The sequence below is a fragment of the Ovis canadensis genome, chromosome 1 (assembly GCF_042477335.2).
Source record: "Ovis canadensis isolate MfBH-ARS-UI-01 breed Bighorn chromosome 1, ARS-UI_OviCan_v2, whole genome shotgun sequence".
NCBI classification, from domain to species: domain Eukaryota; kingdom Metazoa; phylum Chordata; class Mammalia; order Artiodactyla; family Bovidae; genus Ovis; species Ovis canadensis.
The window spans coordinates 110,729,649-110,735,841 of record NC_091245.1 but is presented as its reverse complement, the minus strand read 5'-3'; the positions used below and the strand labels follow the sequence as shown (position 1 = coordinate 110,735,841).

The 6,193-nt window shown below is 42.2% G+C and overlaps 1 protein-coding gene across 26 annotated transcripts in view; it reads left to right on the top strand.

The window, feature by feature from the left end:
• The first annotated feature begins 2,009 nt into the window (after positions 1–2,009).
• Positions 2,010–6,193, top strand: part of LOC138416307 (interferon-activable protein 203-like) — a 72,965-nt gene continuing 68,781 nt past the window's right edge. For 6 of the 26 annotated variants that reach the window (XM_069545150.1, XM_069545327.1, XM_069545171.1 and 3 more), the window contains exon 1: positions 2,010–2,207. The gene's annotated coding sequence lies outside the window, so the exon portion shown is untranslated. Of the gene's footprint in view, positions 2,395–2,666; positions 2,792–3,760; positions 3,829–6,193 lie in introns of all 26 variants that reach the window. The other 20 variants (XM_069545316.1, XM_069545191.1, XM_069545269.1 and 17 more) reach the window with 15 other exon arrangements.

Below are 6,193 nucleotides of genomic sequence, written 5' to 3'. Positions count from 1 at the left end.
TATGACTTTTACCTCCTGGTGTTTTTCTGAGCTATATATCCATGTGCTTTGCTGATATATATATATCTTTACACCGCACTCTTGCATCTTATTTGAAGTGACAGTGTTGCTGGTGAATTTGAGGTTCTTGCTTTGTGATGAAAGAACTCAGAGATGAAGTGATAGGTAAGAAGTGGATTTATATATAGAGAAACACACTTCACAGACAGAGTGTAGGCTATCTCAGAAGGAGACAGAGTGAAAGAGTCTTGAAATATGGGGTCGTTAGCTTTTATGGGCTGAGTAATCTCAAAGACTAATAGGTGGGAGGATTATTCCAATTATTTTGGGAGCAGGGTTGGGGATTTTCAGGAATTGGGCTACAGCTCACTTTTGACCTTTTATAGTTGGCCTCAGAACTGTCATGGTTGGAATCTCCTGCCATCTTGGGCCTAGTTGGTTCTAACTAGTCTTTGTCATGTCATATGTGCTGGTGGCTCAGCAGTAAAGAATCCACCTGCCAATGCAGGAGATGCAAGAGACACAGGTTCAGTTCCTGGGTCGGGAAGATCCCTTGGAAAAGGAAATGGCAACCTACTCCAGCATTCTTGCCAGGAAAATCACATGGACAGAGGAGCCTGACAGACTATAGGGTCGGAAACAACTTAGCAACTAAGCAACAGCAACAGCAGCAACAACAACAACAATGGCTATGTCATTCTTTTAAAGGTTGTGCACTAACCCCTTCCCTCCTGTTTCAACAGTATCTGTGAATATCACTGATGCTGAGTTGAGTATTGTCTTAGGTTGGGGGTTCCCTGAGAAAGATTCTGAGATTTGCCTGCAGGAGGCTTGTGCAAGGATATTCTTGTAACTGAGCAGGACCCTATGGGGCTTCCCCAGAACAAGCCTTCCCCCAATACCCTCTGCTTTAGCTCCTCTATTTAGTACACAAATAATAGTATTTGAGGCACATTTCCTGAGCTGTTTTGCAGATGTGAAATCCCCTCTCCTCTTACAAATGGAAGATGTTAACTGCTTGATGGCCATAAGCACATAGCCCTAGGCCTTCTGGAGCCTAAGAAACGATAGTGCTACCCACATGACACAACCTGCTACCCCAACATCAGCCAGTCAGAGAATTGTGCACAAGCTGATCACATACCCTCCAATCTCCACCCCATCCCCAAGCTTTTAAAAGTGCTTTGTGGAAACCCTTGGGGAGCTCAGGACCTTTTAGAGCATGAGCCACCTTGTCTCTTTACATGGCCCTGCAATAAACCTTTCTCTGCTCCAAACTGATGTATCAGTTTGTCTGGCCTCACTTTGCTTTGTGCATGGAGCCAGCGGAGGAGTCTGTGCCTAGAGAAGGTTGACCTCAGGCTGGTGGACTCCCTTCTCTGAGCCCCCAGCAACAGCCAGAGTACATTTGGTTCTGGGGGTTTTAGAAGGGCTATCCCTGGCCGGTGCTGGCTGCCCATGGCATGAGGTTGTTTGGAGCCAAGAAACATCTGGAGCCATGGTCCACATTTGGTTCTGTTGGGTGAGTTGCTCTGTTGCAGCAAAAATCTAAATGAAGCTTTTTTTCTCTTGAGAACTAGAAAAGTAAAGGGAACAGTGAACAGGCTAGAGAAGAAACATAATCGGGCCTGAAAGGGTTAATCCCTTCTAGTTTTACTTTAACCGTTGCTAATCTGTGGTGTCTGCAGCTAGATTTGTCCTTCATGAAGCTAAACTATCACCTCCTCCTAATACTATGTCAATTATATCTTGCTCCTGGTGTTTGCTCTCCTTTCTCTCTCTTGTAGCAATTCACCCCGTATAACTGTTTGCATTTCAGAAAGAAGGTCTCAGGCTCTTAACCCAGAGACAAACAGACCCAATTACCGGCCTGCCAGATGCGAGCTGTGACTGTTTTGAAATAAGGCAGGAAGAGGAAGAATGTAAGAACCTCATTACTTTGAACTATATGATCTGCCTTAGACCACAAGACCCAGGGTATATAACATCTCTCAATTCACCTAGGAAGTGGGCAGTTCTTGAGTCACTAGCCTGTTGTGTTCTCTCCCCTTGCTCAGGAGACAGAATAAAAGCCACTCTTTCTGTTTCCTCCAAATCTGTCTCTGTATTTCTATTTCACATTGGGCAGGGAGCCAAGATTTTGGCAACAGCTCTGGCTTGCACAGGCTGGGAATTCTCTACACTCCATTTGGGAGGCTTCCTTTGCAGTAAGTGAGTCACTGCATCCATTCTTTTGAGAGCTGGGCCGATTTGTTTGGAGGCCTCCACCTGGGAGTGGAAATGGGCATTCTAGACTATACCTTCTCTGATTTTCTGTCCATGTTAGCACAGCATAGTTGTTATTTGCGTTTTTGTGTGTATTATGTTGAGGTGGAGACCTCCATTTGCTTGAGGGTAAGTCGCTCTCCTGAGTGCAACCAGGAACAATTTCCCCTCTCAATTTGGGCTCTCCCTTTAAGAGACTAGCCAATTTGTTGATTGGGGTACCCTGTTGGAGAGGGAAACTGTTGTAGGACTCTACCCATTTTGAGAACTGATTCATTTGCTTCTGTTTTGTGTGCATTTATGTTGGAATTTGTACTTTTAATTGCTATTTGCTTGATATTTAATAATACTGGTTATGAATAATTAAGTGTGGATGATCAGAGCTCTGTTCCATCTTACAGTCCCCTGGGGTACTTTTGCAAAACTGAGAGATCTTTAGCTATGTTCACTAAATGAAAGAAAATACCTCAATACTCCCTGAGATCTGGAGAGTAAAGTCCCTTGATGGCTCCGCTATTTTATCGAGGTGTGCCTTTTGCAATTGTTTTTATCTTGGGGGTATATGTATGTATATGTGAATAGTGTCTCGGTACCTATGTTCAAATCCTTTCCTGATTTGCTTCAAGGGGGGCAAACTAATGTGAGAGGATGATATGTACTATTTTTTGTCTATTACTGTTATTTTTTTGTTTGAACTGAGGTGGATATTTGGGAATGGGAATAAATAAAGTTCCCTGAATATAGCCCAAGATTGACTGGGTTTTGTATAAGCAGATACAAGAGAAATTTGAGATGTAAATGATTTACCTGGGTTCTCTGGAGCTCATTTAATCAATCTGAGTTGCTTGGACTTGAAGAGTATCTATGGCAAATTTGTTAGCAAGAAACATAACTTGGTACAATGAAATTTTTATGAGTGAACTAAATGCAAATGTGATAAGAGCTTTTAGGTAAACTCTATAGTAATAATTATGTTCTGAAAATTATCTAAAATAGCCTCTCGATTTTGGTAACAGTTATTTGCCTCTTGGTTTTCCCTAAAGTTCCCTGGAGAAGGAAATGGCAGGTCACTCCAGTACTCTTGCCTGGAAAATCCTGTGGATGGAGGAGCCTGGTAGGCTAGTCCATGGAGTTGCCAAGAGTTGGATAAAACCGAGTGACTTCACTTCCATTTTCATTTTTCACTAAAGTTAAGGTTTTTAATAGTTAGGGATTTTCATTTAAATATGTAATTAAAGTTACTGAAAATAATAAAACATTTCACTACACAGTAGGAAATTGGGATATATGTTTTGAGTAAAAAGGAGTTGTGTGCATGGTCAGGCTGAGACTAGATTACACTTAATTAGTCAAATGGATTCTGTTATTAAAATTAGACTGGTGAAGGACTAGATTTGGTTTCTCTCTGCTAAGAGAACAAGTGCACAAGAATGCTGCCTTTGAGAAAAAACTGTGTGGACTTTCTTGCCTTTAACTGATCTCTATGTGTGCTCAGTCACTTCAGTCGTGTCTGACTCTTTGTGACCCCAGGGACTGCAGCCCTCCATCCATGGGATTTCCCAGGTAAGAATACTGGGGTGGGTTGCCACGCCCTTCTCCAGGGGATCTTCCTGACCCAGGGATTGAACCTGTGACTCCTGTGTCTCCTGGGTTGCTGGCAGAGTCTTCATCCACTGAGTCACCAGTGAGGGTTTAACTGATCTATATTTGTTTTTAAATATTCACAGTGACCTATGATTCTATCTGACCAAATGTTTTTTCTTTTTTAACTTTTTGATAATTTTGGTGAAAAGTGAAAGTGAAAGTCACTCAGTCGTGTCCAACTCTTTGTGACCCCATGAACTATACAGTCCATGAAATTCTCCAGGGCAGAATATTGGAGTGGGTAAGCCTTTTCCTTTTCCATGGAATGTTCCCAAACCAGGGGTTGAACCCAGGTCTCCCACATTGCAGGTGGATTCTTTACCAGCCAAGGCACAAGGGAAGCCCAAGAATACTGGAGTGGGTAGCCTATCCCTTCTCCAGTGGATTTTCCCAACTGAGGAATTGAACCGGGGTCTCCTGCATTGTAGGTGGATTCTTTACCAACTGAGCTATGAGGGAACTTCCCATCAAATTCTAATTAAAGTTTTTTGACTTCAGCTGCAGTGTAGGAGACCTGAGTTTGATCCCTGGGTTGGGAACATCCCATGGAGGAGGGCATAGCAACACCCTCCAGTATTCTTGCCTGGAGAATCCCATAGACGTAAGAGCCTGGTGAGTTACAGTCCAGAGGGTTGCAAAGAGTCAGACATGGCTGAGTAACTAAGCACAGCACACACAACTTTGGCATGCTTCAGCAGGCCCCTGAGGCACCTCAGGAAAAAAAAAATTACTATTAAACTGACTAGAATTGTGAGTATGCTAAATTACACAGAAAACATTGTCAAATGAATGATAAGCCTCCTCAGATTATACTGTATGAATCAGTTCAGTTCAGTCGCTCAGTCATGTCCGACTCTTTGCGACCCCATGAATCGTAGTATGCCAGGCCTCCCTGTCCATCACCAACTCCCGGAGTTCACTCAAACTCATGTCCATCGAGTCGGTGATGCCATCCAGCCATCTCATCCTCTGTCATCCCCTTCTCCTCCTGCCCACAATCCCTCCCAGCATCACGGTCTTTTCCAATGAGTCAACTCTTCGCATGAGGTGGCCAAAGTACTGGAGTTTCAGCTTTAGCATCAGTCCTTCCAAAGAACACCCAGGACTGATCTCCTTTAGAATGGACTGGTTGGATCTCCTTGCAGTCCAAGGGACTCTCAAGAGTCTTCTCCAACACCACAGTTCAAAAGCATCAATTCTTCGGTGCTCAGCCTTCTTCACAGTCCAACTCTCACATCCATACATGACCACTGGAAAAACCATAGCCTTAACTAGACAGATCTTCGTTGGCAAAGTAATGTCTCAGCTTTTGAATATGCTATCTAGGTTGGTCATAACTTTCCTTCCAAGGAGGAAGCATCTTTTAATTTCATGGCTGCAGTCACCATCTGCAGTGATTTTGGAGCCCCATATAATAAAAGTCTGACACTGTTTCCACTGTTTTCCCCATCTATTTGCCATGAAGTAATGGGACCAGATGCCATGATCTTTGTTTTCTGAATGTTGAGCTTAAGCCATCTTTTTCACTCTCCTCTTTCACTTTCATCAAAAGGCTTTTTAGTTCCTCTTCACTTTCTGCCATAAGGGTGGTGTCATCTGTATATCTGAGGTTATTGAGATTTCTCCCCGCAATCTTGATTCCAGCTGTGCTTCTTCCAACCCAGCGTTTCTCATGATGTACTCTGCATATAAGTTAAATAAGCAGGGTGATAATATACAGTCTTGATGTACTCTTTTTCCTATTTGGAACCAGTCTGTTGTTCCATGTCCTGTTCTAACTGTTGCTTCCTGACCTGCATATAGGTTTCTCAAGAGGCAGGTCAGGTGGTCTGGTATTCCCATCTCTTTCAGAATTTTCCACAGTTTATTGTGAAATGTTATTAATATAGACAAACTAGAACTTTTATAAAGTTTCTGAAATGTGTATATGTCTTGGTATTATGTTTTACTTTTAGTTGTTATTTTAAAATTCTGTATGTATGTCACAACAACATGGATAAACTTCTTTGCCAAGAATCAGATCTTTAACCTTGCCTTTTTAAGAACTTTATCATTCATAGGTAGCAAAGGCGATACTTTGCAAAACTGCCACATCTTCAAGAAGAGTCATTGAAAGAGATTTCTGATAACTTTTAAAATATTATTGCTAAACTAGGTAAGATATTTTAAAAGTCTAATGGAAAGAGGGTTATTTTTTACATGTGGTGTATGAGAATCATATAATTAACAAATGTGCATCCAAGTCTTACTAGATTCCAGTCCCAGAGATGACTTTTTTCTTTCA